The 11,312-nt window shown below is 44.0% G+C and overlaps 2 non-coding genes across 2 annotated transcripts; both read right to left on the reverse strand.

The window, feature by feature from the left end:
* Positions 1–10,383: 10,383 nt before the first annotated feature.
* On the reverse strand, positions 10,384–10,455 carry trnaa-cgc. Its single transcript has one exon. It is a non-coding gene; the product is annotated as a tRNA-Ala (tRNA).
* Positions 10,456–10,951: 496 nt separating this feature from the next.
* On the reverse strand, positions 10,952–11,022 carry trnag-gcc. Its single transcript has one exon. It is a non-coding gene; the product is annotated as a tRNA-Gly (tRNA).
* Between the last annotated feature and the right edge of the window lie 290 nt (positions 11,023–11,312).

An 11,312-nucleotide genomic window follows, 5' to 3' on the forward strand; every position in this document is an offset into this window, starting at 1 on the left:
ATTTATGTCATCATTAGTTACGGGTGAGGTAAAGGAAGACTGAAGAATGGCAAATGTTGTGCCTCTATTTAAGAAGGGCTACAAGCAAAAGCCTGGGAACTACGGACCAGGGAGCCTAACATCTGTGGTCGGAAAGTTACTAGAGAATATTATGACAGATGAGATATACAGTGGCTTGCAAAAGTATTCATACCCCTTGAACTTTTCCACATTTTGTCACGTTACAACCACAAACGTAAATGTATTTTATTGGGATTTTATATGATAGACCAACACAAAGTGGCGCATAATTGTGAAGTGGAAGGAAAGTGACACATGGTTTTCAAATTTTTTTACAAGTAAAAAACTGAAAAGTGTGGCGTGCAAAAGTATTCAGCCCCCTTTAATCTGATACCCCTATATAAAATCCAGTGCAACCAATTGCCTTCAGAAGTCACCTAATTAGTAAATAGAGTCCACTTGTGTGTAATCTAATCTCAGTATAAATACAGCTGTTCTGTGAAGGCCTCAGAGGTTTGTTAGATAACATTAGTGAACAAACAGCATCATGAAGCCCAAGGAACACACCATACAGGTCAGGGATAAAGTTGTGGAGAAGTTTAAAGCAGGGTTAGGTTATAAAAAAATATCCCAAGCTTTGAACATCTCACGGAGCACTGTTCAATCCATCATCCGAAAATGGAAAGAGTATGGCACAATAGCAAACTTACCAAGACATGGCTGTCCACCTAAACTGACAGGCCGGGCAAGGAGAGCATTGATCAGAGAAGCAGCCAGGAGGCCCATGGTAACTCTGGAGGAGCTGCAGAGATCCACAGCTCAGGTGGGAGAATCTGCTCACAGGACAACTATTAGTCGTGCACTACACAAATCGGGCCTTTATGGAAGAGTGGCAAGAAGAAAGCCATTGTTGAAAAAAAGCCATAAGAAGTCCCGTTTGCAGTTTGCCACAAGCCATGTGGGGGACACAGCAAACATGTGGAGGAAGGTGCTCTGGTCAGATGAGACCAAAATTGAAGTTTTTGGCCTAAATGCAAAACGCTATGTGTGGCGGAAAACTAACACTGCACATCACCCTGAACACACCATCCCCACTGTGAAACATGGTGGTGGCAGCATCATGCTGTGGGGATGCTTTTCTTCAGCAGGGACAGGGAAGCTGGTCAGAGTTGATAGGAAGATGGATGGAGCAAATACAGGGCAATCTTGGAAGAAAACCTGTTAGAGTCTGCAAAAGACTTGAGACTGGGGCGGAGGTTCACCTTCCAGCAGGACAACGACCCTAAACATACAGCCAGAGCTACAATGGAATGGTTTAGATCAAAGCATATTCATGTGTTAGAATGGCCCAGTCAAAGTCCAGACCTAAATCCAATTGAGAATCTCTGGCAAAACTTGAAAATTGCTGTTCACAGACGCTCTCCATCCAATCTGACTGAGCTTGAGCTATTTTGCAAAGAAGAATGGACAAAAATTTCAGTCTCTAGATGTGCAAAGCTGGTAGAGACATACCCCAAAAGACTTGCAGCTGTAATTGCAGCGAAAGGTGGTTCTACAAAGTATTGACTCAGTGGGGCTGAATACTTTTGCACGCCACACTTTTCAGTTTTTTATTTGTAAAAAAATTTGAAAACCATGTATCATTTTCCTTCCACTTCACAATTATGTGCCACTTTGTGTTGGTCTATCACATAAAATCCCAATAAAATACATTTACGTTTGTGGTTGTAGCATGACAAAATGTGGAAAGGTTCAAGGGGTATGAATACTTTTGCAAGCCACTGTACAAGCATTAAGATAGACAAGGGTCGATTAGGGATAGTCTGCACGAATTTGTACGTGGGAGATCGAGTCTCACGAATCTGATTGATTTTTTTAAAAGATGTGACCAAAAAGGTTGATGAGAGCAAAGCCGCAGACATTGTCTACATGGATATCAGAAAGGCATTTGACAATGTTCCGTATGGTAGGCTGCATGGCATGGGTTAGATGGCATGGGATCCAAGGAGAGATAGCTGACTGGATAAATAACCAGCTTCATGGAAAGAAGCAGAGGGTGATGTGACTAGTGGTTCACTTCAAAGATCGGTGCTGGGCCCATTGCTGTTTGTGGTTTAAATCAACAATTTGCATGAGAACGTATAAGTTATGATCAGTAAGTTTGCAGATGACACTAAAATGGGTGGTATTGTAGATGGCGAAGATGGTTTTCAAAGGTTACAGCAGGATTTTGATCAGTTGGGCAAGTGGGCAGAGGAATGGTTGATGGAGTTTAATGCAGATTAATGTGAGCTGTTGTATTTTGGAAAGTCTAACCAGGGCACGACCTTCACGGTAAATGACAGTGCTCTGGGGAGTATTGTAGAGCAGAGGGATGTGCAGGTACATAGTTCATGAAAGTGGCGTCACAGATAGATAATGTGGTCAAGAAGGTTTTTGACACATCGGCCTTCATCAGTCAAGGTATTGAGTATAGAAGTTGGGATGTTATGTTACAACTGCACAAGGCACTGGTGAGGCCACAGTTGTGGTATTGTGTTCAGTTTTAGTCACCCTGCTATAGGAAAGATGTGATTAAGCTGGAAACAATGCTGAGAAGATTTATGAGGATGTTGCCAGGACTTGAGGGCCTGAGCTACAGGGAGAGATTGGGCAGGACTGTATTCTTTGGAGCATAGGAGGATGAGGAGTGAACTTATAGAGGTGTATAAAATCATCAGGGGAAATAGATCGGGTAGTCTTTTACCCAGAATTTAGAACCAGAGGACAGAGGTTTAAGGTAAGAGGAGATTGATTAAAAAAAATACATCTATTGATGCTCTTGAACACATCATCAGTGCTGTAACCTGGGGTCATTCGGTGTTTCAGGTCTTTCAACATCAGACAACCTCACCCAGGCGACCCAGCCATGGTTGATCAGACCACGAGTTGTGTTCAGGTGGCATTCGCTCCACCCCATGGACCTCCTCTCCTGATCCAGAGCCATCTCGAGGCCTTCTCCGCTGCCTCTATGGTGTTCTTGATGGCTCTACTCCTCCCCATTCCATTGATGCCCAGTGCACTCAAGGCTTTGTAGAGCGATTGCCCTGCAAAACCTCTGCAGCCAAACTCGATGGGCATACACTTCAAGTTCAAGTTCAAGTTCAAGTGAGTTTATTGTCATGTGTCCCTGTATAGGACAATGAAATTCTTGCTTTGCTTAAGCACACAGAAAATAGTAGGCATTTACTACAAAACAGATAAATGTGTCCATATACCATGATATAAATATATACACACATGAATAAATAAACTGGTAGTGCAAATAACAGAAAGTGGTTGCTAATAATCAGAGTTTTGTCCGAGCCAGGTTTAATAGCCTGATGGCTGAGGGGAAGTAGCTATTCCTGAACCTGGTTGTTGCAGTCTTCAGCAGGGAAATGAGTGTGTGGCCAGGATGGTGTGGGTCTTTGATGATACTGCCAGCCTTTTTGAGGCAGCGACTGCGATAAATCCCCTCGATGGAAGGAAGGTCAGAGCCGATGATGGACTGGGCAGTGTTTACTACTTTTTGTAGTCTTTTCCTCTCCAGGGCGCTCAAATTTCCGAACCAAGCCACGATGCAACCGGTCAGCATGCTCTCGACTGTGCACCTGTAGAAGTTAGAGAGAGTCTTCCTTGACAATCCGACTCTCCGTAATCTTCTCAGGAAGTAGAGGCGCTGATGAGCTTTTTTGATAATTGCGTTAGTGTTCTCGGACCAGGAAAGATCTTCAGAGATGTGCACCCCCAGGAATTTGAAGTTCTTGACCCTTTCAACCATCGACCCGTTGATATAAATGGGGCTGTGGGTCCCCCTCCTACTCCTTCCAAAGTCCACAATCAGTTCCTTGGTTTTGCTGGTGTTGAGGGCCAGGTTATTGCGCTGGCACCATATGGACAGTTGCTCGATCTCTCTTCTGTACTCTGACTCATCCCCATCAGTGATACGCCCCACAATAGTGGTGTCGTCAGCGAACTTGATGATGGAGTTCGCACTGTGGTTCGCTACGCAGTCATGGGTATAGAGTGAGTACAGCAGGGGGCTGAGCATGCAGCCTTGAGGTGCTCCCATGCTGATTGTTATTGAGGCTGACACATTTCCACCAATACGAACAGTCTGTGGTCTGTGGACGAGGAAGTCGAGGATCCAGTTGCAGAGGGATGCGCAGAGACCCAGTTCTGCGAGTTTGGTAACCAGTTTGGAGGGGATGATTGTGTTAAATGCCGAGCTGTAATCAATGAATAACAGCCTGACATATGAGTTTTTGTTGTCCAAGTGGTCCAGTGCGGAGTGGAGGGCCAGCGAGATCGCATCCACCGTTGATCTGTTGTGGCGGTACGCGAACTGCAGTGGGTCCAGGTTTTTGTCGATGTAGGAGTTGATTTGCTCCATGATCAACCTCTCAAAGCACTTCATCACCACCGGCGTTAGTGCTACTGGTCGATAGTCATTGAGGCACGTCACCTTACTCTTCTTGGGCACCGGTATAATTGATGCCCTTTTAAAGCAGGTGGGGACCTCAGACCTCAGAAGTGAGAGGTTGAAAATGTCCGTAAAGACTCCCGCCAGTTGGTCCGCACAGGTTTTTAGAACACGGCCGGGTATACCATCAGGACCAGGTGCTTTTCGGGGGTTCACCCCTCTGAAGGATTTCCTGACATCGGCCTCTGTGACTGAGACTGAAATGCCATCACAGCGAATGGGGGATCGGGAAGGCACATCAGTATTCTCCCTGTCAAAGCGTGCGTAAAACGCATTGAGCTCGTCAGGGAGTGATGTTACACCGGCATTCGAGCTGCCTCCTGGTTTTGAGCAGAGGGATGCTATCCAGCCCTGCTTACGACAGTCTATGACCAGCTCTTCGTACTTGGTCAGCTTCCTCTCGTGGTCCTCCTCCAGACGGTCCTCCCATGGCACTGTCAGTTCCAACAAGATGACGTTTAATAGGATTTAGGAGATAGATTTAATAGGAAACTGAGGGGGCAACTATTTCACACGTATGGTGTATGGAACGAGCTACCAGAGGGGGTAGTTGAGGCAGAAACTATAACAACATTTAAAAATCATTTGGACAGGTACATAGACAGGATAGGTTTAGAGGGATATGGGACATGGTGAGACTAGTGCAGAAGGGGACCCTGGTTGGCATGTGCAAACTGGCCTATGACTCTATGGCTCTATAACATCATAAGTCTTTGCCCTCCGGTTATTAAAATCCTCCACCCTGCGAAATGGAGTATGTGCCTTCGATAATTCATACGTCATATGCCCCGTTTATAAATGAGACTACACTGAGCCAAGAACAGCAACGTACAGCCCTTATGATCCAATTCTTCATGATCCTATCAGCTCACAAGCATTATGGAAACCGACATCAGCAGTTCGTACATGGAGGATCATTTATGAACAAAGCCGGCACTGTTAAACAGAGATACCATTATCCCTTCAACAGTGAGACTCTTTCACAAAGATTCTTCCATCAGCATAAAGGCAATCTTTCACTCCCTCACGGAAACATGTGCCCTAACCTCCACAAACTGCTGTTTTCTAGAAACATTCTTCACCATTATGATGGTGAGATTCACCGCTTCCCACCAGCCAAGCTTCACCACCCACAAAAAGTTGCCCCTCAGGTTCCTATTAAAATCTTTCCCCTCGCACCTTAAACCTATGTCCTCTGGTTCTTGATTTTGGTAAGAAACTGGGAAGAAACAATTTGTAGGGGTGTCAGGGGTTATGGGGAGAAGGCAGGAGAATGGGGCAGAGAGGGAAAGATAGATCAGCCATGATTGTATGGCGGAGTAGACTAGATGGGCCAAATGGCCTGATGCTGCTCCTATAATTTATGTACTTATGAAACAGTTGCTGAATCTGGATGTATGTGTTTTTATACTTCTGGACTTCTTCCCTGATGGGAGTGGGGAGAAGAAACTGGTCCTTGATTATGCTGGTGGCCTCGCTGAGGCAGTGTGGAGTGTAGACGGAGTCAACAGAAGGAGAAGGCTGGTTTTGGGGATGTTCTGGGCTACGTCCACAACTCCCTGCAACTTCTTGCTTTAATTTTCCATCTAATGTTGCCAGGGCATTGAGTCTCCTGAGAGATCTTAATCTTCAATAGCAGATTTGCCAAGCCAAGCAAGGAACCACATGTTGGTATACAATGTTTGCAGTGGCTTACATAAGTGCCAAGGTTCCTGATGATTTGAACGCAGTCATTTACCTTGTCTGTAACAAAGTACCACATCTTATCTTGTCGCTGACATAAAATCTAAGCAGTCACCAGTTTGCGAACTATTTACACTGCTGGGATAGATATCATGCTGAAAAATATGTTCGCAATTGCGTACACTAGCAACGTCTGCCTACGCCTGTCAGAAGCAATTACAAGTGTTTGCTACAAACTGTGAAACGAGTTACATGCTGGTTAAATATAGATGAATTCTAAATGTTATTTATGGTCAAAGACTTCTCAACGTCTTTACAATTTAAGAACTTTTTAAAAATTGCTTTGTTCTTTGCAACCTGATTTTTATTTTGAAAGAATAGCTAGTTGGAAAATTACAACACAGGAACAGGCCCTTCGGCCCACAATGTCAAACAGTTGTGGACGTAGCCCAGATCATCACACAAACCAACCTCCCTTCCATTGACTACATCTACACTTCACTGCCTCAGCAAGACCACCAGCATAATCGAGGACCAGTCTCATCCCGGTTACTCCCTCTTCTCCCCTCTCCCATCAGGCAACAGGCAATGTGGGTGGCACAGTGGCGCAGCGGTAGAGTTGCTGCCTTACAGTGCCAGAGACACGGGTTCAATCCTGACTACGGGTGCTGTCTGTACAGACTTTGTACATTCTCCCTGTGACCGTGTGGGTTTTCTCCGGGTGCTCTGGTTTCCTCCCAAACCACCAAGGTGTACGGGTTTGTAGGTTAATTGGTTATCTCACCAGGGACTTCCTATCTCACCAGGGACTAACTTTACTGTACCACTCTACTGCTTTTTTTTTAAATTGCTGTTTTTGTTGTTGTTTTTTTTTCCCTTTTTCCTTCCGCTCACAATATTTAATATGTAAAAGAATATGTGATTCTGTTCCATTCTGTTTGTAATTTGTTTGGTTGTTTGTTTGTTTGTTTTTTTGCACAAAGTCCGCAAGCATTGCCACTTTTCATTTCACTGCACATCTTGTATGTGTATGTGACGAATAAAATTGACTTGACTTGACTTGACTCGGTAAAATTGTACATTGTCACTCGTGTGTAGGAGAGTATTAATGTACGGGATGATCGTTGGTTGGCAAAGACTTGGTGGGCCAAAAAGCCTGTTTCTACACTGTTTCTCTGATGTCTAAAGGTGGAGAAGTTTGAAAATTCACACCTCCTGATTCAGAGACAGTTTCTTCCTAGCTGTTATCAGGCAACAGGATGGTAGTCTCATCAGCTAGAGTGTAGTTAGGACCTCCTATCTACCACATTGGAGACCTACAAACCATCTTAAATGGACTTTATAGGACTTCAATGTTATATCTTTGCACTAAATGTTATACCTTTTATCCATAATCTGCGTACTGTGGATGGCTCGATTGTAATCATTTATTGTCTTTTCATTGACTAAAAGGAAAACAAAGCTTTTCACTGCACCTCGGTCCACGTCACAATAATAAACTAAACTAAACTGTGCCGAACACGATGGCAAGATGATCGAATCTCATCTGCCTGCACGTAATCCATATCCCTCCCATCGCTGCATGGTTGTTTAGTAAAGAACTACCAATGAGTGGACAATTAATAAAACATACCTAAATGTATCATTGATGATTTATTAATGTTAGATTGCTTCAATTAAACGTAATTGATATTGGTTTATTATTGTCACATGTACCAAGATAAAATCAAAAGCTTTTCAATTAAATCAGATCATAGTATACATGAGTAATGAGAATCAAACTTCCCATTGGAGTTGAACCAATTTTCAGAACGAATGAAACATCGCTCACCCTATGGCAGCTACTTTCCAGAACCACGTCAACCGATCTTCACAGTCACCTTACCCACCAAGAAACAATGTGTTGAAGTAACTCAGCGGGTCAAGCAGCAACCCTGAAGAACATGGGTAGGTGACGTTTCAGGTCGAGACACCTCTTCACGTTGAAAAAATGTCACGTCACAAAACATCCCCTATTCATGTCCTCCTGAAACACAATGCATACAGATCATTTTAAATATATAATTAATTAATTGGTAGAAAAAAGAAACAAAAAACCCGAAGTCCATTAACCTACAACCCTGCACGATGTGGAAGGAAACCGGAACACCCGGAGAAAACCCTTGTGGTCACAGGGATAAAGTGTGCAAACTTCACACAGACAGCACTCAAGGTTGGGATTGAACCTATGTCTCTGGCGCTGTGAGGCAGCAGCTCCAGCTTGGTGGCACTGAGCCAAAATGTGTCGGGATTAATGGTAGAAACAAAAAACAAAGTTGCTGGATTATACCAAAGATAGACACAAAGTGCTGATGGAACTCAACAGGTCAGGCAGCATCTTTGGAGAAAAAGGGTAGGTGATGTTTCAGGTTGGGACGCTTCGGTAGACTGGCTGATCCACTGAGTTACTCCAGCATGTTGTATCTATCTTATAGACAATAGACAATCGACAATAGGTGTAGGCCATTCGGCCCTTCGAGCCAGCACCGCCATTCAATGTGATCATGGCTGATTACCCACAATCAGTACCCTGTTCCTGCCTTCTCCCCATATCCCCTGACTCCGCTATCTTTAAGAGCTCTATCTAACTCTCTCTTGGGATTAATAGGTTGTGTTGTTTGCAAATGCTGCAACTATTTTACTGAACAGATGTTTGTCATTTATCATGATCTGGGCCAAATCAATGACAGACAAGTCTGGTGCTCTTCAATAAAAAAAAGCATGCGTGGACATTAAGGATGACCAGAGAGCCCTTTGAACTGCGGGGCATTAATTCCAGATGTGTCACTTGATAAAAGACTGGAAACGAGTGGGTTGATCTGAAAATCTAAAACATTACGTGAACATAAATCCGGCTCGGCAGAACTTTTAAACTACTTTGCAGTGCCAAAATGTAGGGGCAAAATTTCCAGGAATTTGATGACAATACACTTTAGGACAGGGACCTGACCGATAGTGGAGGCAAGTCAGGACAATACCCTGGAACTCCGTAGAGTGGAACATAATTCATTAACAAATCTCTCTGTCATTCATCTTCTCTCCTTATTTGACACCCTTTTGCCCCCCCGTACCACTCAATACTTTCTCACTTACATAGAAACATAGAAATTAAGTGCAGGAGTAGGCCATTCGGCCCTTCGAGCCTGCACCGCCATTCAATATGATCATGGCTGATCATCCAACTCAGTATCCCGTACCTGCCTTCTCTCCATACCCTCTGATCCCCTTAGCCACAAGGGCCACATCTAACTCCCTCTTAAATATAGCCAATTAACTGGCCTCGACTACCCTCTGTGGCAGGGAGTTCCAGAGATTCACCACTCTCTGTGTGAAAAAAGTTCTTCTCATCTCGGTTTTAAAGGATTTCCCCCTTATCCTTAAGCTGTGACCCCTTGTCCTGGACTTCCCCAACATCGGGAGCAATCTTCCTGCATCTAGCCTGTCCAACCCCTTAAGAATTTTGTAAGTTTCTATAAGATCCCCTCTCAATCTCCTAAATTCTAGAGAGTATAAACCAAGTCTATCCAGTCTTTCTTCATAAGACAGTCCTGACATCCCAGGAATCAGTCTGGTGAACCTTCTCTGCACTCCCTCTATGGCAATAATGTCCTTCCTCAGATTTGTCCTTAATGTCCTTACTCTATCCACCTGCCAGTCCCCCCCCCCCCCTGTATCCACCTATCACTTAAAACACAGTAACTGGAGTAACTCAGAGGGGTCAGGCAGCATCTGCGGAGAAAAGGAATATGTGACGTTTCAGGTCAAGACCCTTCTTCAGACCCTTCTTCTGAATCTGGAGGTGTGCGTTTCACACTTGTATATCTCTCGCCCAAAGAACTGCAGATACAGGAGTCTTGAGCAAAGCACAAAGTTCTGGAGTAATTGAATGGCTCATTCCTCTCCACAGATGCTGCCTGACCCACCAAATTCCTTCAGCAACTTTTGTGCTTTTTGCTTGTGTCCCCTGTTTAGGTTATCTGCAGGTGCCAATACTCAAAAAAAAATCCCTTTCTTTAATTGCTTGTTGAAATTAATTTCAGTTCGCATGTAACCCCTCAATCCTAAAATTATGTTTTAACCTTATCATAAGAATTGCAGATAGTACACTAAAGGACAAAAATAATCAAGGCCTGGGAAAAGATTTAAAATAATAACCCTGGAGATGCCGGGGATTGAACCCGGGACCTCACACATGCGAAGCGCGCGCTCTACCACTGAGCTACATCCCCAAGTACGAACTCTGCCACTAAATGACAGCTTAAATTAACTAGAAACACCCGTTAACCTTTAACAGTGTCTGTTGATGAAGGTTTGCAATTGCATTAAACATTGCCCGAAGCATTTGTCCCTGCGCGGACAAATGGTTACAAACCAATGCACCGTTCTTCACTCTCTGCTTAGTGCCAATTTCATTTTTCTTATTTCCTGGTGTTTACATTCAGGCTGCAGTAATAACAGCAATATGCAACAAAAGGTTTGCAAAAATGGGACCGTTCTCAAAAACAAAACACAGCATTTAATAATTTAAGAAGGAACTGCAGATGCTGGAAAATCGAAGGTACACAAAAAAGCTGGAGAAACTCAGCGGGTCTGAAGAAGGGTTTCGGCCCGAAACGTTGCCTTCGCTCCATAAATGCTGCTGCACCCGTTGAGTTTCTCCAGCTTTTTTGTGTACCTACCATTTAATCATTTAATATTTGCAGAAAGGAAAATAAAAAACATTGTTGCATCGGCCGGGAATCGAACCCGGGCCTCCCGCGTGGCAGGCGAGAATTCTACCACTGAACCACCGATGCATAGAAAGAAGTGCCTGCAAACTGTATAAAGCACCAAAAGCGCCTGCCCTATGCAATGCATTGAATTGTATGAACAGTCGCAGGCATTATTAAGCAGGAAATCTTCCCTGTGCAATGTGCAAGATATATAATATGTGGGAAGGAACTGCAAATGCTGGATAGACACAAAGTGCTGGAATAACTCAGTGGGTCAGGCAGCTTCTGTGGAGAAAAGGAATAGGTGACTTTACCGGTCAAGACCTTTCTTCAGACTGAGAATCCAAATATGTCATATATTAAAACATATTATT

Source organism: Amblyraja radiata, chromosome 7 (assembly GCF_010909765.2).
Source record: "Amblyraja radiata isolate CabotCenter1 chromosome 7, sAmbRad1.1.pri, whole genome shotgun sequence".
Lineage (NCBI taxonomy): Eukaryota > Metazoa > Chordata > Chondrichthyes > Rajiformes > Rajidae > Amblyraja > Amblyraja radiata.